A 24,654-nucleotide genomic window follows, 5' to 3' on the forward strand; every position below is an offset into this window, starting at 1 on the left:
AATGCTGTACTCGCTCATCCCTACTAGACAGGACTTTAACCAACTAAGCCACAGCACCTCTGGGTGTGAACCCAGATGCCCGGCCATGTTGGAGGAACTCTTTGTAAACACCTGAACAGAGTACAGTGCAGTATTGTGCACTTTGGATACTTTATGTGAATGTAGCCATGTCTAAACAACAGAAAAGCATCCAAGATGCAAAGGCATTTAGGGAAGGATGATATTTCGAAAAATTACAGTTTATTGGCGGTGCCGATCCTTACGAGTTAGCTCCCTCTTCTTAGACCATGACGACCCGGTGATTCTTCCTTCAGTACATATCCCGATATAGTCAACTAATATCAAATAATTTATTTATTAATTTCATTCCAGCAGCATCAAAGATGTTGAAATCAGGCCTGGAAAAATAACAAGAACAGCTCTCACAATGCAAGTTACAGAGTGACAACAGTTCTGGTGAATACAATCAGTAATACACTTCCTTATATCCAGTGCCCCCAGAGGAAAATAAAACTTGTTTGGAAAAAGTTTAATCTCAAACACAACAATTAGTGAACCTTAAGCAGACAGTTGGAGCTCTTAGTATTTCTGAACCTGCCCCTTGTGTGTCAAGTTCTTGACCGGTCATTCATCTCAGCTGAAAAAGGACATCTTGTCTCTTGGATAGTCTATGGTCTCGACCTTGGACCTGCTATGATAAACACAGCTTTAGACAACTGTTTCTGTCAGGCTCCACGTCATCTGTTCTTCAAGGAAATGGTTGTGGAGTCATAACAAACCCAGTTGTCTCCCATCAAGGAGAAACACACAGATGACAGATACAGAAGTCATATACTCTGAGAGGCACTGGAGATCTTATTATGAATAATTAATATGAAAATCATTGGTTAAATGTATTTTCCCATTACAAGCCGTATTGTTTTTCAGGTCAGGTACAGACATGGAAAGAAGAATGTCATTGCTGACTCTGATGAGTAACGGTTTTAAGAGGGAGGGTGTGACGAAGTGGGTTTGCTCACCACTTGTCCCATACAGGTCATTAGTAAGTAAACACACAGTCACGTTAGTTTCAGTTCCATTTTATTAGGTTGCAAGTTGAAACATGGTTTCCCTGTATTGATACTTACAATTGTTTGTTCCTTTGTTCAGTTCCACCATGCAAGACAATTGGTTGGGGAAGGGCCGGCCTAAGTATTTCCTGTTTTATAGGAATAGGGTGGTCGTGGATGACACCGGGCCAAACCAAGTAGAGGGTTTCTTTTGTATAGGAATGTTTTTTTGGTGTTTTTGGTCATTGTATAAAAAAGGTATGAATAACCCTGACCTGTTTTGTAGTCCGCAGGATAGGAGGGAACTGGTGACCAAGTTCCATAGGTTAAGAGATGGCAAGGTATTAAGGTTTGGAGTAGATCAACCTGCTTTAGGATGGGATGGACTGAAGCGGTGGGGTGGGAATTGACAACCCTATATAAATGTGGGGGGGGGGTTTGTGCTCCTGGTAGGAGAGAGGGAGGTGAGGCTGTGCTGCCAGGAACGTGTGCCTGTTATTGCTGCTATTAGTTTAATGTGCCACTGGCTTTAAGTTTGATGGGTTAATTATCCGTGTACTGCAGACCATGGAAATAAACTAATCACCTTTGAAAATGTGCAATGTTCGAGTCTGCCAACCTACCGCCATCCTAGCCACTCTGGCTAACTCTCCACGAATGTGTAAAACTAAAAAAAACACACAAGACCAAAAACAAACAAATTAACTGCAGCTATTCTGATATCCTGACCAGGCTGATGCCTGTTGGCCAGTAAACCCCCCCCCCCCCCCCCCCCCAAATCATCAGTGTCCCGTATCAAAACCAAAAAAACACTACACAGTGCATGAACAGGAATTAATTACAAATGATTACAATAATACAGTACCATGCAATATGGATGGGTACAACATGAACACATGATTTAGGAAACGTTGCTGGTTTTCAGCCCTGAAGTGGATCAGCTTGTTTCCTCCTGTGTGATACAGGACGGTATATGTAAAGCACGTAGCGATGTATCATAGACCGGTAATATTAAAATATATAGTCTATCGATGTATACAGTCCTTTAGGCAGAGAAATGCGGGACTGTTGTAAAATCAACGTTAACGTTAGTGGTTAGCGATTGGCGTTAGCATAGCAAGCTAGCGATTTTTAAAAAGTTTCAGTTAGGAACATGGTTGCAAGCATGTATGGACAGGACTGTATAGACCACAAAACAAGACTGTCGTAATTTTTAAATCAATTATTTAAGCCGAAATACCAGAAATGCGTCTCTCTGGTCGATGCGGCAGCCATTGTTGCCTGTTGCACATTGTATATCGCTACCCCTCGGTTTCAAGTAAGATGGCGTTCTCCCTTGATTTTCTTCATTCATTGTCTATGGTTCCTAGGGCCATACACCCCTTACCCCTCGATCAATAACATTATTGGGACAGCACTCACGTGAACGCTCAAGACGTAGGAAAGGGGTAGGGGTAAGATAGAGAAATGAGATTCAGCCTAAGACCTCTTGTGTTAATCTGACTGATAGGGTTATGGAACATAGTGGTAGACCAAGGCCTCCTGTGGTAATCTGACTTGAAGGGTTTTGGAGCGTAGTGTTAGACTAAGACCTCCTGTGACGCAAACTAAGCAGTATGCTCTCCCTTTTATACCTCAGGCTATTGTAGACAGCACAACAACCACTTCAAACATACACATTTTACAGTTGTTATTGTACTTTATCTATACAATATTAATGCTCCAGTTGTAATGGGTGTTACAGTGGGTATGAGCACTCTAATTTCCATTTTAATGGATGAAATAAACATAACATAAAGACTGTACCCTTCAGCAGGAGGAAACATTTCACTTCACAAACAGATGCATTGTTAATTTTCACCAGCCTGGGAGTGGACTTTATATGGAGGCAAAGCATAGCAATTATCAGAGGATGATTTTGATCCATCGACCTCTGGGTTACGGGCCCAGCACGCTTCCGCTGCGCCACTCTGCTCTGCTGGACAAGGCCACAGGTTCAAATAAGCAGGTAACTCACCGTAGTTTTAGATGTTTAAATGTGCGCACAAGAAAGCTCAGAGATTACTGTGGGGAAATGGAGACTGGCTAGGTTAACTGAAGATTTTAAACATTGTAAAAAATGTATGAAAAATATGAACACGTTATATACGGGCATATAATATATACCTACAGTCTCAGTCTTTGGATGGTATAGGTAGCGTATCGCTACCGTGACGGCTGACATGCGCCCCGTCACAGTTACCGACAATGTTGTCAAGGAATGAGTATTTCACATTGAACACTTACAATTGGGTGGTCATTAAAAACAGGCCTTTGCAAGTACAGATATAAAATCCAGAGTCAGAAAGGGGTCTTTAGGTACTTCACTAAGCTATGTCACAAAGGACAACCTCATCCAAATGCCAAGTCATCACACTAGTTACTTTCCAGCAATGTAACATTTGCAAATGGCAGTTGTGGGATTTGAACCCACGCCTCCAGAGAGACTAAAGCCTTAATCCAGCGCCTTAGACCACTCGGCCACACTACCTGCACATGACTATGCTTCACATTGTAACACACACAGGGACCTTAACTAACGTAATGCTTGTTAATTGTTATCCGTCTTTGTCATTTTTCTCTGGCATTGTTGATTATTAGAATATTGTAACCAGCATTAAGTGAGTAGGTTTAGGTCTGTGTGAATATGGGCTGAGCATTTACCTGGACTGAATTTGTGAACATCTTCTTTTGCATATTCACTGTAAAGAGCCATTACTCCTCCAACTGCCAACTATTGTTCCAGAGACAATAGGATATACAGTTTTAGATTGCAAGGTAACTGTCAAAGACCAAAGACTTCATTGAAATACCTCAAGTGATCAAAACAGTTTGTCAAAATGGGAAAGGTCTGTTTTTTATTGCAAATTCCAGCACAGTTCTAAAATTATTCTCTAAAATATGTCCATTACCATTCAAAAACAAAGTACAATCATGAAACACATACTACTTAGATAGAATGAACTTGTTCAGGTGGCAATGAAATGATTCCAGAGACGTGGACCTCTGGCACAGCGATACTTGGTCAGGACAACACCCCCCTCTTGATAGTGCCGTCTCTGTATGAAGCTGCACACCAGAGCCTGGATGCACTTGATTTGTTGTACTGCACACGCCAGATATCACAAAACTGTTGGGTGGAGCCTCATGTATTTGCTTGTATTACATCAAGTGAACTGCATACCAATGACTATCTTTGGGCTGCTCTATGGTCTTCAGCTGGAGGATAAATCACAGAGTTGGCACACTTCAGGTTATCAAAGCAACACACATCCCTGGGTGGACTTGAACCACCATCCTTTCAGCAAAAAGCCGACTGCGCTGACCTATTGCGCCACAGAGACTACGCCTGTCTGATGTTTTATAAGTGGGAGCTCGATCTTTAAGCCACAAGCATTTGCTTTATGGCTTTTTGAGGTTGAGCTGCACATGTATGCTTATCAGGCTATTTTCCTGTTTATATTTCCTTAGAAATTGGGGAAGCTGACTCATGCGGAAATGTAGAAGCTGGACGTGCATTGTATTGTTCTTACATCTCAATTGGATTCTGACTTTGACTTCAAATATTTGGCATCCAAGAAAATTTTTAAACTGATGATGCATCAGTCATTTTGCTGGAGATTTCTTGGTCACAGCAACAAGCTTGATCATTGACATACAGTTGCCCGCCACATATCACAAAACTGTTGCGTGGGGCCTTAGGTATTTGCTTGTCTTACATCAAGTTTTCCAATAACATTAACAAGCATAACGTTGATTACGGGGCCTGTGTTTGTCATGATGTGGAAAGTTGATAACTGCAGGTAGTTTGGCCGAGTGGTCTAAGGCGCTGGATGAAAGCTCCAGTCTCTCTGGAGGCGTGGGTTCAAATCCCACCAATGCCATTTGCATATATTACATAGCTGGAAGGCAACCAATGTGATGTCTTACAGCTGTTGCATTTGGCCTGAACTTGTTGATGTAACTTGAATCATCCATCAACAACTTTGCTGAGATTGTTCCTTGTTAACCTGAGTTTCAAACCTCACCAAAGGTGAAACCTTCCTTTCCAGCACTTTGGAGTAGAAAATCAACAACTAATTGTGATAATTAATCCTGATCTCCATATTGATCAAAGTAATTGTCGTTAACATTTTGGCCATAATCATGCAGCTCAAAGAGATTTTATCAAACCAGGTTAGGCAAGTAACCTTTCTGCTGACTTCTTGAAAAAAAAGAAAGTACCACAACCCAAAAACAGTTACTGCGATGGTTGGGAATCAAACCCAGGTCAACCGCTTGGAAGGCAGCTATGCTCACCACTATACCACCATCACTGGACAATGTGATGTTCACTTCAAATCTTGTAATACATTTGGGCATTGAGACTGGTCTTTTCCAGAGTTTCCCTTCAGGGATCAATAAAGAAATTCTGATTCTGATGTAGAGATGGACAGACAACCCAAAAGTATAATACTTCTTGCCGAGACATAACAAGAAACAAAAAAACTGACTATTGTAAGTAATGAATTGCATCATGAATAGACAACCATCATCCCAATGTATGCCATTAACAGTCTATGAGTGGTCAATTAGAGTCCAATAACCTTCTTTGGGGCAACTCCTTTTTCCTCCAGATAGAGCTCATTCAGCAATAGAAAGTACCACTTAGTGCTGAATATCTATTCCAAAACTCCCATTCTTTTATATATTTAGCTAGCGGTGGACAACTGGTGAAATGTACTTGCTCTGCATGTGTTAGTGTCTGATGATGAACTCACAACCAAGACAACCCCAAAGAGAAGCACTTCTGAACACAATGATCATCAGTGTCTTTATTTGAGGTGATCTGAATGTGATTACAATTACATCTTAAGTTACAGTCTTAACCAATAGAAACGTTTATGAACATTTGTGCAAACAGGTATAGTGCTACTTGTCACGTTGTTGTGGCCGAGTGGTTAAGGCGATGGGCTAGAAATCCATTGGGGTCTCCCCGCGCAGGTTCAAATCCTGCCGACAACGAGTGCTGTTTTTTAAGAGTGGTAGCCAACCAATGACACATCACAGTATACCAAATCGCAGATGTGCCTTCATAAACAATATTGTCTTATCTCATAGGTACTGGAAGCAACCAGTCTCCACCAATGTATTTCTTATCAATCTGTCTTACAAGATTTGCAGTGAACGTTGTATTGTCCAGCAGAAAGGCAACAGGTGTGTTACTTTTTGACTATGATTTATACCATAGCATTGCAAGCATTTTGCCCAGGTTTTAATTCAAGCCACCGCATATTTCAATATCCTTGCGGGAGTCATCCCAAAAGGATTAATAAAGATAAGTCTAAGTCTATCTCAGAAAAAAGTCAAAAGAATTTCAAAATCTTCAGGGGATGTAGCTCAGTGGTAGAGCACATGCTTTACATGTATGAGGACCTGGCATCTCCAGCAGGTATTATGGTAGAGTCTTTAAAAGAGCTGCAACAGATATTACCTCCTGTGGTAATCTGACTGGTAGACAACACAACAAGCACTTTGAACGTACATGTTTTACGGTTTCTATTTACAGTATTTATTACTTGTAGTGTAGTATATTTACTGTATTACACTCCAGTTTTTATGTGTGTTACAGCGGGAATAAAAGGTATGAGCACTGTAGTTTCTTTTTTTATGGGTGAAATAATCTCAACATGCCATTAAGTTTACTCTTCAGCAGGTGGAGACATTTCACTTCAGACACTTGCAACATCAGTTGCTGTGTTAAACATCAACAGACTGGATATATACTTACTGAAGATACAAAGCACAGGAAATAGTAGAAGATGGTTTTGATCCATCAACCTCTGGGTTATGGGCCCAGCACGCTTCCGCTGCTAATATTAATTTAAAGGCTTATATTGCAATCTCGTCACCCTACATGTAGGTGTACCTATGTTTAAATAAACTCACGGTAGCAAAGTTTATGCAATGTTTTTTTAATTTTACCTGTGTTTTTTTCTGTGAGGGACAACTCTGTCCGGCTTATTTATGTAGCATGGAAGCTAGCGTTAGCTAACTAGCAGCCACCCTGCTTCCAAACAAATACTTTTTAATTATCTCAACACTTTTTAACAGTCAACTGAAACACTGGCGGTGAGCTCCAGGTCCTCCAGCTGCAGACGGACATGGATAGCTTCAGACCCGCTCACCACTAGTGTTGGTGGAATAGCAAGCTAGCGTTAGCAAACTAACCCCGCTTATAAATAAATACCTTTTAATTATCCTAACACTTTAAACAGTCAAACTGAAACACTGGCGGTGAGCTCCAGGTCTTGCAGCCACGGACGGACCGCCATCAATGGGTATAATGCGTGCCTTTTAAATTACATTTTTATTTTTTTTAAGCGGGCTGGTTGGTTAGTTCGCTAACGCTAGCTTGCTATTCCACCAACACTGGCGGTGGGCTCATGGGGGGTTGTGCCGCTGCTATCGGGTCTGGAGCTTTCAGAGTCTCGCTGGAGATCAGATCCCGTTGAGGTCGGCAGCGGAGATTTCTAGCGATGTTTCCTCGCTGGCCGAGCCCCACTGACGGCGGACCGTCTGCGTCTGCAGGACCTGGAGCTCCAGTGTTTCAGTTTAACTGTTAAAAATTGTTGAGATAATTAAAAGCTATTTACAATATTTAGAAGCGGGCTGGATGCTAGTAAGCTTGTGCTAGCTTTCATGCTACATAAATAAGCCGGACAGAGTTGTCCCTCATCTGGGGATAAAAACCCCGCTGCCCCCTCCCCCCCATCCTGTTGGCTCAGAGCTCCACAGACTAAGTCCACAGGTACAACTTAGTTTTGCACCAAAGGTATCGCAAGAAGTGTTGCAAAAGTCGAGGGTGCAGACTCGCCGCTATGGAAAAGTGACTGAAGTGAAAAAAAAAAAGAAATAAAGTACAAGTACAGAATTTTTTTCTACAAGCTCTCAAATCATATTCTCTAAGTGCTCACATCATATCTACGCGCTCTCACATTTGAACCATATTTACCTTCATATTCTTTGTTGAACTTTATTGCTTTACAAACACCAAAGCAAGTAAGCGCTGTGACTAACATTACTCTTCTGAAGTGATTTTGGAGAGGGACATCAGGTAGAAATACTCTGGTTGACTAGCACGACACCATTGTATTCATATAACAGGGCTGCCAACTTTTCCCAAAACCTTGGAGTGAGATTTGGGGGGGCAACCCATATTTTGCCTCGTACAAAGCAATTTCTTTGGCTCTTTCAGCATCATTATACTTCAGGGTTTAAATTGGGATTTGTTATATGTGGGGGGATGGGGCTCTCCCTAGGGGGGTCTGGGGGTATGCCCCCCCAGGAAAAAAATTTGAAAAATAAACCATTAAATGGCACTTTCTGGAGAGTTTTGTGCAAAAAAAATGGAGAAATCAAGTCTTACATGATATGTGCAAAACTGTAGGGTTAAGAGCCTTTGCATTGTTGTAGTATCAACAGGTATTAGGGCATTCAGCATTTACATTATTAACTTCTTCTTATATAAGAACTGACCCAGACAATGTGCCAAACATAATGAACAACATGAAGAGACAGGAGCATATGTCAGCAACAGCTGAGAAGATCTGGGTCTGTGGGGAACAGGTCCAGGGGTCCCTGGTGTAGGGACCAGGGACCCAAAGTTAAATTAATGTTGAGGGATCAACTAAGACCACTGAAATTCTAAAGAATGAGAACCTCTGTTTTGCATAAATTCTAATCCTTTAACCTTTGTGCAAAGGCTCAGTAATGTTTGGCCCTCATCCTCTGTGCCCCCCTTACTGGATTTACTTTTTGGGAAAATAAAGACTATTTGTTCATTTTATAAAACATCAAATTAATTATTTACAGTTACATTTAGAGATGCACCGAGGTTAGAGAAGCACCATAGTGGCCCAAAGTTGCAGTATAGTATATATAGTATCGTATATATAGTTTAGTATAGCTCAGATGTGTTTCATCAGATTTCTGCTCTTGTTTACATTTTTATGCACATTCAAAATATAACTCCTCCCATCTGTGTCCGAGATGTGGAGAGTTGTAATATAGTATATATAGTATATATAGTATATAGTGTAATATAGTCTGCTGTGCATGTCATTGCTCCGCTGATATGGTGGATCTCACTCAAACCGTCGCACAGACAGAGGCCCATTATGGTCTCTGGTCTCTGACAAAGTTTAGAGGCGGCTGTACGCTGCTCGTTATCGGAGGACTAGACGGATGCAGGGAGGAGACCTCGGGGAAGACCCAGGACTAGGTGGAGAGATTATATCTCCAACCTGGCCTGGGAACGCCTCGGGATCCCCCAGTCGGAGCTAGTTGATGTGGCTCGGGAAAGGGAAGTTTGGGGTCCCCTACTGGAGCTGCTGCCCCCGCGACCCGATACCGGATAAGCGGATGAAGATGGATGGATGGATGGATAGACGGATGCAACTTGTCACTGCCCCCCCCCAGAGCGGGTCCACTAACATGAACTGAAGTTGCTACGCTACCAGCCGTGCTGCTCACCTCTATTGTTACAGAGAGAGTGGACACGAAGCGACGGACGGGTCTGTGATACTCAGAGCTCCTACCTGAAGCGCCGGACGGGTCTGTGATACTCAGAGCTCATACCTGAAGCCGGGGAAATGCACCTGGGATGGCTCGTGCAAAAATGTTCTCAGTTTGCGACAATTCGAAACTACAGACAGGGAGCGCTCTTGAACCCCCTCACAGTCTCTGAAAGCTCAACTAGTCTATCACGAGTGGCTCAACAGCCAGATCTATAGTTAAAAACTCATCTTCATTAATTTGACCGACACTTCAGCGTGAGAAATCGGGGGTGTGGCGTGTGAGCGTGTGAAACCGGTCAAATGCGTGTGTCTCACGGCCAATGCGTGAGAGTTGGCAGCCCTGTATAATAATCAATCCAGGTTAACGTGAATGACAGTGACTGCATGTTGCTTCCTCTAAATTTCAGGTTGTGGTCGACTAGCGAGGCCAGCTCGTCAGTTGGATAAACTGACCAGACCTGCATGCCTCTTGTTTCTTTGGGCTAGTTGTATTAGCTTTAGCCTGGCTGGTAGCAGCTTTCGGCTGGTTTCTTTAAGCTAACTATATTAGCTTTAGACCGGCTGGTAGCAGCTTTCTGCTTGTTTCTTTAAGCTAACTAGTTTAGCCTTAGCCTGGCTGGTAGCGCCTTTCTGGTTGTTTCTTTAAGCTAACTATTTTAGCTTTAGCCTGGCTGGTAGCAGCTTTCTGCTTGTTTCTTTAAGCTAATTATATTAGCTTTAGCCTGACTGGTCGCAGCTTTCTGCGGTGGGAAATGCCCGGGAGACGTTGTGATTATGTTGCATTAATCAGGGGGTTTAGTTTGTATTTGAGGAGAACATAAAACCCCAACTACTGTAGCGTCACTCACTACCCATCAAATACTATGACATCACTGTGTCGGAGGCAGCTGTTGCCAACGGTAGGCTACTTTTCTACACACGGAGAGCCTCACTTCCCATACCAAACCCCGTCGGACTAACGTCACATACACACGTTGCCCACATGGCTACCTGTCTTAAAGGGGAACGGTCGGATGGTAATAATCATGTAAAGGAGAAACGGTGAAAGGTTACTTTTCTATCAAGCAGCAAAAAAGTATTAACGTCAACATCGTAACGTCCTGCAATGTGACTTTCGCGCATGCGCACATCGCGATGTCAATGCTAAAACACAATATTGTTCAGCCCTAACTGACGGTATACTTCAGTAAGCTAGTTTGAAACTTTTATCTTGGGTAATGCCACATGTAAGTATATCTTAGTTTATTTAGATACCCAACATAGGTTATACTACGTACACTGTATAACAATACATTACGTGTTTCTTTATTTCATCTTTCATTTTTGCTAGCCTGTTGTGTAGTTATATTGTTTTTACAATTATCTTTGTTTAATATCTGTGACTCATTACTATCTAAGTAACTGGTCATTGTGTTTTCTCCCAGTTTCACCCTTTGTTACTCAAATAAACGTGTTAGTGCTTGATGGTGGAAGGTGTTTAGCTGCTGGTCAGATTGCACAGCGTTACGTACGTGAAGGACAAGACATATTTCATGGTAAGTATTTCCAGGTGATCTCTGCACCTCTAATCTCTGCACCTCTGTTATTCTAATATTACCATGTAATAAAATTGAAACAGGCAGTTTTGCATTTTCCACCACTGATTCATGGTTGTTTGACAGTAACTACCAGAAGCATTTCCAGGTAATCACTACACCTCTGTCTTACTACGTAATAAAATAGAAACAAGTAGTTTTGCATTTTCCACCAGTGATTCATGGTTTTTATTTCAGAAACTGCCGGAAGCATTTCCAAGTAATCACTACACCTCTGTTTTTGCATTATTACCATGTAATTAAATCGAAACAGGCAGTTTTGCATTTTGCACCACTGCCTTCTAAAGCTCTAACCATGCGCCATTTCTTGCCTAAAACAATATAACCAACAATATGTTAAATTAAATTTGATAGATGTAACTCCCTGATGGTCTAATGGCTAGGATTTGGCGCCCTCACCGCCGCAGCCGGGGTTCAATTCCCGGTCAGGGAATGGTCAGGACTTGACAGATACAGATTTAAAAGAGTAAGTTTTTGGTTGATTTGTCAAATTCTTCCTCATTAGTTTAACGTTTTAAAGAGTACCATTTCCTTTAAATCAGACCCCGACAGAGGATGTCTCCTTTTGTCATCATTGATGGGTCATAAACACTTCATCTGCCTCCATCTCAATAACAATTCTTTTCATTTTTTCAAGCAGTAACTAAACCCCTAACCAACATTTTTAACTGAAAACCAATGTATGTGAGAGTCAAGTAATGTTATTGTTGGATTCAGGTCCAAATTTTGACATTTTAGTGCAATGCAAAGGTGCATAACAGATTTTTTTTCTACATACCTGGAGCGATGCAAAGCAGGGGTGGCCGACTAGTCAAGGAACAGCAAGAGACTTGGTATTTAAGAATACAAACTGACTATGTGACAGATGTGTAATCTGTCATGTCCTGCCTTCTGAAGCTCTAGCCAGGCGCCACTCCTCGCCTAAAACAATATGAGTCATTCCAGTAAGTGAAAAGAAAACTCACATCTACAAAGATAAATTTGATAGATGTGACTCCCTGGTGGTCTACTGGCTAGGATTCGGCGCTCTCACCGCCACGGCCCGGGTTCAATTCCCGGTCAGGGAATGGTCAGGACTTGAGAGACTCAGGTTTGATGTTTGAAAGAATAAGTTCCTGGACTTGATTTTGATTTGTCAAATTCTTCCTCATTAGTTTAAATGAACTGACAGCATCAGTTATATGACTTACAGTTCTCAAAGACGCACACAATCTCAACTGGTTATCCTTTAGACAGCTAGTCTCTTTTTCTTTTCTCTCACTTTTTGTCTCTGTCTGGCCTTATGTATTTGCTTGTATTACATCAAGTGACCTGCATACCAATGACCGTAAAGATTAATATAAGTACATGGTTTTCAGAACTGTACCTTCAGATAAAAGGTTATCTTTGGGCTGCTCTATATTTACCTGCAGAATGATAAATCCTAGAGTTGGCTCACTCCAGGTTATTTAAGCAACAAACGTCCCTGGGTGGACTTGAACCACCATCCTTTCAGTTAACAGCCGACTGCGCTAACCTATTGCGCCACAGAGACTGCATATATCTCATGTTTTTTTTTATTTCTGATTCTGATGTAGAGATGGACAAACGACTCAAAAGCATAATACTTCTTGCCGTGACATAACAAGAAACAGTAAAAAAAAGAGGTCGGCGAGATAGAGTCCAAGACCCTTTTTTCAGGACACCCAAACTTTGTTGCTCAATATGGCAGGAATTCTGCACTTGGAATTGCGTTTCGCATGCATATTCATGTCCTCTTAAATACAAAGAACTGCTAAGTTCTTTATTCCCAATATCAACTCTTAGACATTAGTTCCAAATGAAAATACTAGTTGTCAGAAGTGGGATTTGAACCCACGCCTCCAGTGGAGACTGCGACCTGAACGCAGCGCCTTGGACCGCTCGGCCATCCTGACTGATCCAACAGATCTTCAGTAGGACCTGTCTCAAAAATTATTACATAGTAAATTAAACATCATGATATCATGACATGTCTGACGGGGCGCTACCTATACCATCCAAAGACTGAGACTGCAGCAATATGTTCAATGCCCGTATATGTTTATGTATTCATATTTTCGTTAATTTCACAATGTTTATTCTTCTCATCGGGTAGGATTGCATTTTTCTTAGGCGGCATATTCCCTGGGCCTGGTGGTATCTGGCTGCACCAGAGCACCTGGGATGTCAGGCTTTAAATCCCCACCTCTGAAAAGTGCCGCTTCTTAGCCGGATTATGTCTGGCCATGTCATAAATAATAGAGGCGAGGCCTCAAAACTGAGAATATAATGGGGCGTGATATTTAATTACAATCGTTTCTAGCCGCTGCATTTATCAATGTACGATCATTCTTACGCTCTGATTAGTGTGATACAAACGTTTCATGAATCTCACGTGAAGCCTGTCGTACGTTAGGTTAATAAATGAGGGCCATTAGCTCTAAGGATGTGCTTCAATACATAACTGAAGTGGACCCACTAATGAGTAGCACAATGGTGCAATCTGTTTACCTTGTCATAAGCTAAAGCCTTTTCCCAAGCTAAAAGAAAACAAGGCGCTCTTCTACAAACGCACAGCTGGGAGTGCTTGAGAGTTCTTTGAGGTGCAGCATGATTTTAGGCTGAGATGCTTCAGGTGTGTTAAGGTGTGAGCCCAAATAGTCGTCGAACGACAAAGACAAGACAGCGATCAGGTGATAGAACCGGGGTATTGATGTCCCATCCATGCAACCGATGGATATGATCAAAACCTGTAAACAGCCCAACCACATCACTGGAAAGTCAGCATTACTATAGGACAGGTTAGTGGATGTCAATTTTTTAATCTGCCAGAACATGACTTGCCACTTTTCATGGGCTGTCAACAACTTTTCCAGCAGTTATATCATGATTCATCTCACCATGGAAATCAGAGTTAGCAGAGGTTGGTTTCAATCCACCTCCGGGTGGATTGAAACCAACGATTGAAACCAAGATGGTGCTGTCTATCGTTGTTTCTGAGATCAACACTACCTTCTAAAGTTGAATAGCTATTGCGTACCCGGTAATATTAGAGAAGAACGCTCGTTGGCACTGTAGGCGGACAATTTAGAAAATTAAGTTACTTTAAACTTTAAACTGTTACATCTCCTCTGAATCACCATCTGCAAATTTCCAAGCCTCGTTGGCATACCGACCACCATCTACAGTAGGTAAATCACTAGCTAGCTATGCATGAGTACCTCATATCTTTTACCAGGTCCAGGTGGTTAATAGTTATGGTCAAATGAAGCTTCATTAAGCTTTCTGAACAATGTTCTTCATTTTCTGAACACATTCACTCAGTAGTGTTTTATTATTGGTTGTGCATCTGTGATTGCCCTAGAGGTGCTCTCAGTCCAGCACCTCTCCCGCTCATCTTTGATAGTTTTACACTGTCCAGCATAAATCACTGACACCATACCTCACACTCATCCATGCATACACCTTGCATACATGTATACAACCTTTGCACACAGTCTTTTGTCTCCCCTTTTCATGGGGTCATTACAAAGCATCTAGTGTTGATCTTAGCCTTTGTGTGAGAACATAGGTCTCCACATACATTGTTTTTATTACAGTTTTTCTCGATTGTTTACACACATTTTCTGAAAGAATGCCTCATATTCTCAGAACTCTAAACACAAATCAAAAAACACACACACAATGGGCAAAACCCCTCAATTCTCCTGCAAAACTAAACTTTACATTCAAAACAGTGTTATTTCTTCTCAAAATGGTATTTTGTTTTCAAATGACACACACAAACCATCATTTGAATAGACATTCATAAGAACCAGTTGAACACTGATGTGCTCAATGGAAAACACCATGATGAATGGAAAACACTCCTTCTCCATTCATTATAAAGACTTTTTTTTGTTCAGTGTTACACTATCTACAGACACTTCATACATAAGAATGAATATTGTTTTTATACTCAGAAAACACAAATACACAGTAACAAATATATTTTATTTGTCCCACAAAAACAATGTACACAGTGAACATCCCATTCCCAACCAACACAAAGTTACACATACACTACATACAAAACACCAGAAGAATTTACTGTACACAGTTACAGTAAAAAAAGCTAAAAAAAACTACTATGCTGCATCCTGTCTTCTGTTGCGGTCTGGCCACAGCACCTCATCCACATCACAAGCAGTGTTTTCCCGGGCCAAGCAGCGGGGGAAATATCGCCATGGCGATTCCAGCCATGACGAGCATCAGCTGCTATATGTCCACATGCGTCCTCCATAGCTTGGAGAAGAGGTATAAGCATTTGTGGATTTCGGTCAAACACTTTCTATCTCCAGGCAGAAAAAATCCTCAATAGGATTGAGGAATGGAGAATATGGAGGGAGATAAACAACTAAAAGCCTGGGGGGGGGCAGTGAACCAGAGCAGCCCTGGGGAAACTTGCGTTGTCCCAAATATAATTTGTTTGTTAGTAATATTGCAATTCTTTGACTCTTTCTGAATTGCATTCAAATGGCACCCTGTAGACCGGCTTCATCCTGAGATGATTTCTGCACAAGACACGGTCCAGTGTTGATAAGCTCACCCTATCAATATTTTGAAATATGTCATTGTTTTTCTTTGTATTTACCGTAGTGTTATGTATGGCATTATTTTCTAGGACCATATTCATGAGTTCAGTTTCCTGTCAAAGAGACGGAAGACATTCCCGACCACCTTGTGTTGTTCTGCCAAACAAATAGTAAAATACTGTAAATACTGTGAAGGAATACAAAGTAGGAATACTGTGCAGTACTGCAATATTCTAGTGAGAGTAGATTTCTTACCTATTCTCATTTCGGAAATTCGGGACGATGGATGCTACAGTGTACCTGCTCACATTTTGGCTGTACTCTTTGCCCATCAGAGATTACAGTCCTTGGCCTTCTCTTCCTCTTCCTCTTCCTCGTCCACCTCCTCCTACTACTCTCACTCCTCTGCCTCTGACTCTGTTTCCAATGTTGGCGTCCATTCCTCCAAAACAGAAGAGCTCACCTTTTGCCGTTTGATGCTAAAGCTCTGATTGCTAACTGTAAAGCTGTGTGACGGGTGTTTTGAAAAAAGTGTGTTTTAGAACTGCAGTCTGAGTGTATAGCAGGAATTGTGCTTGTAGTTTGGCAGAATTGGTTTAGGGGGTTGGTGACATAGTTACATGTTGTGGTCATTGTGTCTCAAGTACCAAAATTAGTGTGTAAACAATTGAGAAAAACTGTAAGATTGACAACCAAATTGTTAGTTTTTTTTAAATTTTGCGAACCATTGCATTACCTTTCATAGCCTCGTTGGCGCAGTAGGCAGCGCGTCAGTCTCATAATCTGAGGGCCGTGAGTTCAACCCTCACACGGGGCAGGTGTTTTATAAAAAAGTGTTTAAAAAAAAAACACTACTGCTGCTAAAAATACAGTGACAGGTGGTTAAACACTGGCACAAGCACATGAATGGAATTTGTCATTCTTTGGTTATTTCTGAGATTGATACAATGAAAGGAATTATTTAAGAGTGGTAGCAAACTAATGAAAAGGGTTATAGAACATATGTGTTATGTCCTTGGACATACTATCCAAGCAGGGAGATGAGTACAGAGATGTGGGTGCTAGCAAGATGGATGTAGGTTGCCCATTGTTCATTTAGACTTACCAACAACATTGTTATGATACAAACCTGCTTGAAAAACAGTCACAATTCTTTTCAAAGACTTGAATTGAATTAAATTACCTGAACCTCAACTTCCTAGCCTCATAGTTGATGTTTACATTCTTGGATCCGTCTTAGGTTCCTGCTGTCTGCCTACGTTCCTGGATCCTGAAGTAGGTGATCATATCGTCACTGAAAACATATCTTTGATAGCAGGATCATTCTCAATCCTTTTGTAAAACCTTTGTCTTTCTTGGAGTAAATCCACTATAATACATTCTTAAAAAATGTCATATCTTTTGCTATGGTTGGGCCTCGTATCCAAACTACTCTGGCAGATGATACTAATGTCGATGTAGCCTTGGGAAATAATTAGCAGCTGGTAGACAGATCTCCCCATCGGGAAATAAAACCCCAGTCTTCCGTGTGAGAGGCGGAGGCGACCATCCAAAGTTTCAGTAGTATTGTGGTTTTTGTGTTGGAACAAGTTGCACTGTTTGAAATAAGCTTTTGAGATACAAGAACGTCTTCACTTGGGACAGCAATTGACTCCCAACCCGATGGGAGAAATCCTGAGCTTTGAGATTTGGAGGGGCTGACTTTAATTCCGAATGCTTGACACTGGACTTCAATCTGCCCCAGTGGGCGCTGTAGATCACTGTTTGATGAAGCCAACAGAACAACATAATCTGGAAAGAGCAGAAAAGGAATTATAAGGTGCCTAGACTTGACACTCCCACCTTCTGCTGCGCCTTGTGAGGTGCTGTTCATGTCCAGTAGATATGCTTTTTCCATCGCTTGACGATATTCCCATTTAGGGTCAAGAGTTCTCCTCCCATGCTGAACACAGACTGAGCCGAGGCCCGCTTTCCCCCTCATGATTCACCCCAGTGGAAGCTGTAGATCAATGCCTGATAAAGCCAAATGAACCACATAGTCTGCAAAGAGCATAAATGGAATTCCAAGGTGGCTAGACTTGACACTCTCCCAACTCCCGCGGCACCTTGTGACGTTTTGTTCATGTCCAGGAGTTGTGCTCTTTCAATCGCTTGAAAACATTCCCATTTAGGATCAGGAGTTCTCCTTCCATGCTGAACACAGCTTGAGCCAAGGCCCACTTTCCCGAGTAGTCCCACGCGTTCACCGGGACTTCCTCGAGGCCTTGTAGCATTGGTTAGCTGGTAGAAAAATCTCCCCGTCGGGGAATCGAACCCCGATCTTCCACGTGATAGGTGGAGATACTGTCCATTATACTAACGAGGAATGCCCAAGCTTAATATTTGGCACATCAAGAAATAGGTGGCGCTATTCCAACATTCAGACCACAGTCAATACATGTAGAAATATTTAGGTTTACTACATATTTGCTATCATTCAAATCCATGACAAAGCATCTGTGACTGAATCTAGTTTAAAATCTCTATTTTGTAGCTTTTTGAACATTTTAGTACATTTCCATCCAACCCTTTGGAGAGGTAAGTCCCACTTTACAGCAGAGCTAAAACTACTTTTACTGAACTGTTTCTGTTTAGTAGAGCTGGATTGTGATGGGGAAGGAGTACATTCACTTCTCTCACATTCTTCTTGCAAATGAATAACTTTTTTATCAGTTATGTTCCAACTAGCAGTACAGTAAGACGTGCTGTGATCAGAAGATGCAAATACACTTTTTCTTTGGGCTCTGTACCAAACTTGGTGAAGTTTGGCCCTTAGGGGGCGCTATAATCACCGTTCATTGGTTTTCTATAAAAAGTCAATGCATTTCAGTGGGAGAATTGCAACATATCTGCCACAGTACATGCTATAAACATGAAACCTGTGATAATAGTTTGTCATGCCTCTCTGAGGCAGTAATGACCGTAGACATATAAAGAGCAGACGCCGCATCGACCGCTACTGCCTACTGGCGCTGACGAGCCGCGGGGCCGCCATCTTGGATCGGTCACCAGTTCCACTCAGTGGAACGTGTTTGGCAGGTGCAATGAGGTGTCAGCGCATTTAATACATCATACCTCACTGAATACCAAACTGATTTTCCGCGTTCTTTTGTTGCAAATGTAGCTATGATACAGAACAGTACTAGAATATTCTGATATGATATAAAGTCACCAGACGTCTGAGATCAAAACTGGGAACATAATCCCTGAAAATGGAGAAACACGGGGACATTTCCAGTTTGACTATCAATCTGATTGAAAAACCTAATGTTGTGTCTTTAAAAACAGAACAGGGACAGAGGTAGTTTTTTATGTGATGTAGGCTATGATTGGTATTTTACAAATCACACACTATAAATATGGTAGAGAAGCAGAAACAGATAGTGGCAGTAAAGACAGATATTTTAATAAGTGGAAGAAACAATATGATTATGTTATTAGAGTCTACTTGAAGCTTTTTATATTTGTCTCTCTTCTCACTCACACACACACAAACACACACACACACACACACACACACACTGTACTACCACGTTGTTCTGTGATTAAAGACAGATTCTCATTTATTATCCATCTGAACGGTTTACAACCCGGGAAACGTCACCGTAGTAACGTCATCAGCACCTAATTCCATCTTTCTCATTCTAGCTGGAGGCGACTATTGTGTCTTGTGCTCGTGCAAAATCACATTTGATCACACAGCTTATATGCTATTTGCTTTTAATTCCAATATTCTTTGGAGTTATACTGTAATATTACAGATTACATTGTCATGAAAACTAAAAGTATATTTACGTCCTTTATGTCCTTTATGGAGAAGATTAAGATTCATAGAAGGGTTAGAATGTGTGACATCACACATTCTCTAATGACACTGATATAGAAGGTTTAGTGTGATGTCACAAGTGTGTGACATAACACGTCCTTTCATGACGTTCTGTGGCTTTGAACACAGACCCTGTATCTTACCGAGAGACCCAACCTTTCACTTGAACCCTGTCCTCCATTAAGAGACACATCTTTGTTGGAACAGAGCTCAAAACTCAGAACACTTTTCTAAACTGCAATACAGCAGTAATAGTACAAAATATTCCAGTACCGCAAGAAATATTGTTAAAATATCTTCAAAAATATTTTCTGTGTCTATCATGGTGACCAGCGCCTGGCTTGAGGACCTGAGAAAAGCCCTTCTGGAGGTCCAAAACCAAAACGAGGAGCTGGTCTCAGTGAATGCTGGCCTGGTGGAGGAGAAGGGGAAAATCTTTAAGGCTCTACAGTCAGAAAGATCCATGAGGAAAAACCTAAAGAAGGACCAGAAACTCAAGGATGAAGAGATCCGCCTTCTTAAGGAAAGGTTGGTCCGAGACAAAAACCTCCCGGAGTCAGTCAGACGCCACTGGAGCTCAGAGTTCAATGGGTTCAATGGATCTATTAAAGAGGAGGACAAGAGCAGGAGACAGGCCTGGCAGGACAAGGTCAACTGTGGACGATGAGAGTGAAAGCCTTAGTACTGCGTTTATCTCTCTATTAGATTCTATTGGCTTCTCTCAAAGTGTTCATAAACCAACTCACTGATTAACCTCAACCTTGATCTTGTTCTGGTATATGGTGTTGAAATTGAACATTTGATAGTGTTCCCACAGAATCCCTTTTTATCTGACCACTGTTTGATAACTTTTGAGTTTATACTGCTGAACTACACGCCAGTAGGCAAAAACTTCTATACAAGATGTGTATCTGATAGTGCAGTAGCAAAATTTAAGGATGTGATTCCATCAGCTTTTAATTCATTACCAAGTCACAAAGTAACGGAGGACTCCTGTGCTAATTTCAGTCCCTCCCAAATCGATCATTTTGTTGATAGTGCAGCAGGCTCGCTGCGGATGACACTTGACTTTGTTGCCCAACCTTGATCCAGATGTTTTAGCCAACTATAGACCTATGTCCAACCTTCCATTTCTCTCTAAGATTCTTGAGAAAGCAGTCGCCAAACAGCTGTGTGACTTTCTGCATAGCAACAGCTTATTTGAGGATTTTGAGTCAGGATTTAGAGTTAAGTTGTCTAATTGCCTCAGACAAAGGACTTATCTCTGTAATGGTGTTATTAGATATTAGTGCTGCTTTTTTTCACCAATGTAATATTGCAAAAATCAATTTCCATAGTGAAGTAGTAATTACATTACATTTAGGAATTCAGGAATATCCTGTCTAAAAATGATAAAGACAAACTAGTCCACGTATTTGTTACTTCTAAGCTGGATTACTCCAGTTCTTTATTATCAGGCTGCTTAAAAGAGTCCATAAAGATTCTTCAGCTGATCCAGAATGCTGCAGCACGTGTTCTGATAGGAACCAGGAAAAGAGATCACATCTCTCCTGGATTGGCTTCTCTGCATTGGCTTCCTGTAAAATCCAGAATAGAATTTAAAATCCTTCTTCTCACCTACAAAGCTCTTCATGTTCAAGCACCATCTTATCTTAAAGAGCTCATTGTACCTTATTACCCCACCAGAGCACTGCGCTCCCAGAATGCAGGGTTACTTGTGGTTCCTAAAGTCTCCAAAAGTAGAATGGGAGCCAGAGTGTTCAGCTATCAAGCTCCTCACCGGGTTCCCGTTTGGGTTCAGGAGGCAGACACCATCTCCACATTTAAGAGTAGACTTAAGACTTTCCTCTTTGATGAAGCTTATACTTAGTGCTGGCTCAGTTTTTCCTTGCCTCTTTTGCCTAGCGCTTGCTCTTGGTGGGAATTTTCAGGTTTCTGTAAATAACATCACAGAATATGGTCTGGACCTGCTCTTTTATGAAAAGCGCAATGAGATAAGTGTTGTTGTGATTTGGCGCTATATAAATAAAATTGAATTGAATTAAATTACCTGAACCTCAACTTCCTAGCCTCATAGTTGATGTTTACATTCTTGGATCCGTCTTAGGTTCCTGCTGTCTGCCTACGTTCCTGGATCCTGAAGTAGGTGATCATATCGTCACTGAAAACATATCTTTGATAGCAGAATCATTCTCAATCCTTTTGTAAAACCTTTGTCTTTCTTGGAGTATATCCACTATAATACATTCTTAAAAAATGTCATATCTTTTGCTATGGTTGGGCCTCGTATCCAAACTACTCTGGCAGATGATACTAGTGTCGATTTAGCCTTGGGAAATAATTAGCAGCTGGTAGACAGATCTCCCCATCGGGAAATAAAACCCCAGTCTTCCGTGTGAGAGGCGGAGGCGACCATCCAAAGTTTCAGTAGTATTGTGGTTTTTGTGTTGGAACAAGTTGCACTGTTTGAAATAAGCTTTTGAGATACAAGAACGTCTTCACTTGGGACAGCAATTGACTCCCAACCCGATGGGAGAAATCCTGAGCTTTGAGATTTGGAGGGGCTGACTTTGATTCTGAATGCTTGACACTGGACTTCAATCTGCCCCAGTGGGCACTGTAGATCACTGTTTGATGAAGCCAACAGAACAACATAATCTGGAAAGAGCAGAAAAGGAATTATAAGGTGCCCAGACTTGACACTCCCACCTTCTGCTGCGCCTTGTGAGGTGCTGTTCATGTCCAGTAGATATGCTTTTTCCATCGCTTGACGATATTCCCATTTAGGGTCAAGAGTTCTCCTCCCATGCTGAACACAGACTGAGCCGAGGCCCGCTTTCCCCTCATGATTCACCCCAGTGGAAGCTGTAGATCAATGCCTGATAAAGCCAAATGAACCACATAGTCTGCAAAGAGCATAAATGGAATTCCAAGGTGGCTAGACTTGACACTCTCCCAACTCCGCGGCACCTTGTGACGTTTTGTTCATGTCCAGGAGTTGTGCTCTTTCAATCGCTTGAAAATATTCCCATTTAGGATCAGGAGTTCTCCTTCCATGCTGAACACAGCTTGAGCCAAGGCTCACTTTCCCGAGTAGTCCCACGCGTTCACCGGGACTTCCTCGAGGCCTTGTAGCATTGGTTAGCTGGTAGAAAAATCTCCCCGTCGGGGAATCGAACCCCGATCTTCCACGTGATAGGTGGAGATACTGTCCATTATACTAACGAGGAATGCCCAAGCTTAATATTTGGCACATCAAGAAATAGGTGGCGCTATTCCAACATTCAGACCACAGTCAATACATGTAGAAATATTTAGGTTTACTACATATTTGCTATCATTCAAATCCATGACAAAGCATCTGTGACTGAATCTAGTTTAAATGGCTTTTGTAGCTTTTTGAACATTTAGTACATTCCATCCAACCCTTTGGAGAGGTAAGTCCCACTTTACAGCAGAGCTAAAACTACTTTTACTGAACTGTTTCTGTTATAGAGCTGGATTGTGATGGGGAAGGAGTACATTCACTTCTCTCACATTCTTCTTGCAAATGAATAACTTTTTGTCAGTTATGTTCCAACTAGCAGTACAGTAAGACGTGCTGTGATCAGAAGATGCAAATACACTTTTTCTTTGGGCTCTGTACCAAACTTGGTGAAGTTGGCCCTTAGGGGGCGCTATAATCACGTTCATTGGGTTTCTATAAAAAGTCAATGCATTTCCTTGGGAGAATTGCCACATGTCTGCCACAATACATGCTATAAACATGAAACCTGTGATAATAGTGTGTCATGCCCTCTCTGAGGCCGTTATGACCGTAGACAATATAAGAGCACCGCCGCATCGCCCGCTACTGCCTACTGGCGGCCCCCCCGCCTTCGACGGCCCGGGGCCGCCATCTTGGATCGGTCACCATTCCACTCAGCTGGAACGGTTTGGCAGTGCAATGAGGTGTCAGCGCATTTAATACATCTAACTCACTGAATACCAAACTGATTTTCCGCTTCTTTTGTTGCAAATGTAGCTATGATACAGAACAGTAATAGAATATTCTGATATGATAGAGTCACCAGACGTCTGAGATCAAACTGGGAACATAATCCCTGAAAATGGAGAAACACAGGGACATTTCCAGTTTGACTATCAATCTGATTGAAAAACCTATTGTTGCTTTAAACACAGAACAGGGACCAGAGGTAGTTTTTTGTGTGATAGGCTATGATGTGGTATTTTACAATCACACACTATAAAAATGGTTAGAGAAGCAGAAACAGATAGGCAGTAAAGACAGATATTTTAATAAGTGGAGAACAATATGATTATGTATTAGAGTCTACTTGAAGTTTTTATATTGTCCGCTTCTCACTCACACACACACAAACACACACACACACACCACACACACACACCACACACACACTGTACTACCACGTTGTTCTGTGATTAAGACAGATTCTCATTTATATCCATCTGAACGGTTACAACCTGGAACGTCACCGTAGTAACGTCATCAGCACTAATTCCATCTTCTCATGCTAGCTGGAGGCAACATATTGTGTCTTGTGCTCGTGCAAAATCACATTTGATCACACAGCTGATATGCTATTGCTTTAATTCCAATATTCTTGGAGTTATACTGTATATTACAGATTACATTGTCATGAAAACTAAAAGTATATTTACGTCCTTTATGTCCTTTATGGAGAAGATTATAATTCATAGAAGGTTAGAATGGGTGAATCACACATTCCTTAATGACACTGATATAGAAGGTTTAGTGTGATGTCACAAGTGTGTGACAAACACGTCCTTTCATGACGTTCTGTGGCTTTGAACACAGACCCTGTATCTTACCGAGAGACACAACCTTTCACTTGAACCCTGTCCTCCATTAAGAGACACATCTTTGTTGGAACAGAGCTCAAAACTCAGAACACTTTTCTAACCTGCAATACAGCAGTAATAGTACAAAAT

At 41.6% G+C, this 24,654-nt stretch overlaps 5 non-coding genes across 5 annotated transcripts; 2 read left to right on the plus strand and 3 right to left on the minus strand.

The window, feature by feature from the left end:
- The first annotated feature begins 4,890 nt into the window (after positions 1–4,890).
- trnaf-aaa (transfer RNA phenylalanine (anticodon AAA)) lies at positions 4,891–4,972 on the plus strand. Its single transcript has one exon. It is a non-coding gene; the product is annotated as a tRNA-Phe (tRNA).
- A 1,038-nt stretch (positions 4,973–6,010) lies between these two features.
- Positions 6,011–6,092, plus strand: trnas-aga (transfer RNA serine (anticodon AGA)). The gene has a single exon. It is a non-coding gene; the product is annotated as a tRNA-Ser (tRNA).
- A 6,982-nt stretch (positions 6,093–13,074) lies between these two features.
- Positions 13,075–13,157, minus strand: trnal-cag (transfer RNA leucine (anticodon CAG)). Its single transcript has one exon. It is a non-coding gene; the product is annotated as a tRNA-Leu (tRNA).
- A 4,951-nt stretch (positions 13,158–18,108) lies between these two features.
- Positions 18,109–18,180, minus strand: trnad-auc (transfer RNA aspartic acid (anticodon AUC)). Its single transcript has one exon. It is a non-coding gene; the product is annotated as a tRNA-Asp (tRNA).
- A 4,658-nt stretch (positions 18,181–22,838) lies between these two features.
- trnad-auc (transfer RNA aspartic acid (anticodon AUC)) lies at positions 22,839–22,910 on the minus strand. Its single transcript has one exon. It is a non-coding gene; the product is annotated as a tRNA-Asp (tRNA).
- Between the last annotated feature and the right edge of the window lie 1,744 nt (positions 22,911–24,654).

Source organism: Etheostoma spectabile, unplaced genomic scaffold (assembly GCF_008692095.1).
Source record: "Etheostoma spectabile isolate EspeVRDwgs_2016 unplaced genomic scaffold, UIUC_Espe_1.0 scaffold00008270, whole genome shotgun sequence".
In the NCBI taxonomy this organism is placed as follows: Eukaryota; Metazoa; Chordata; class Actinopteri; order Perciformes; family Percidae; genus Etheostoma; species Etheostoma spectabile.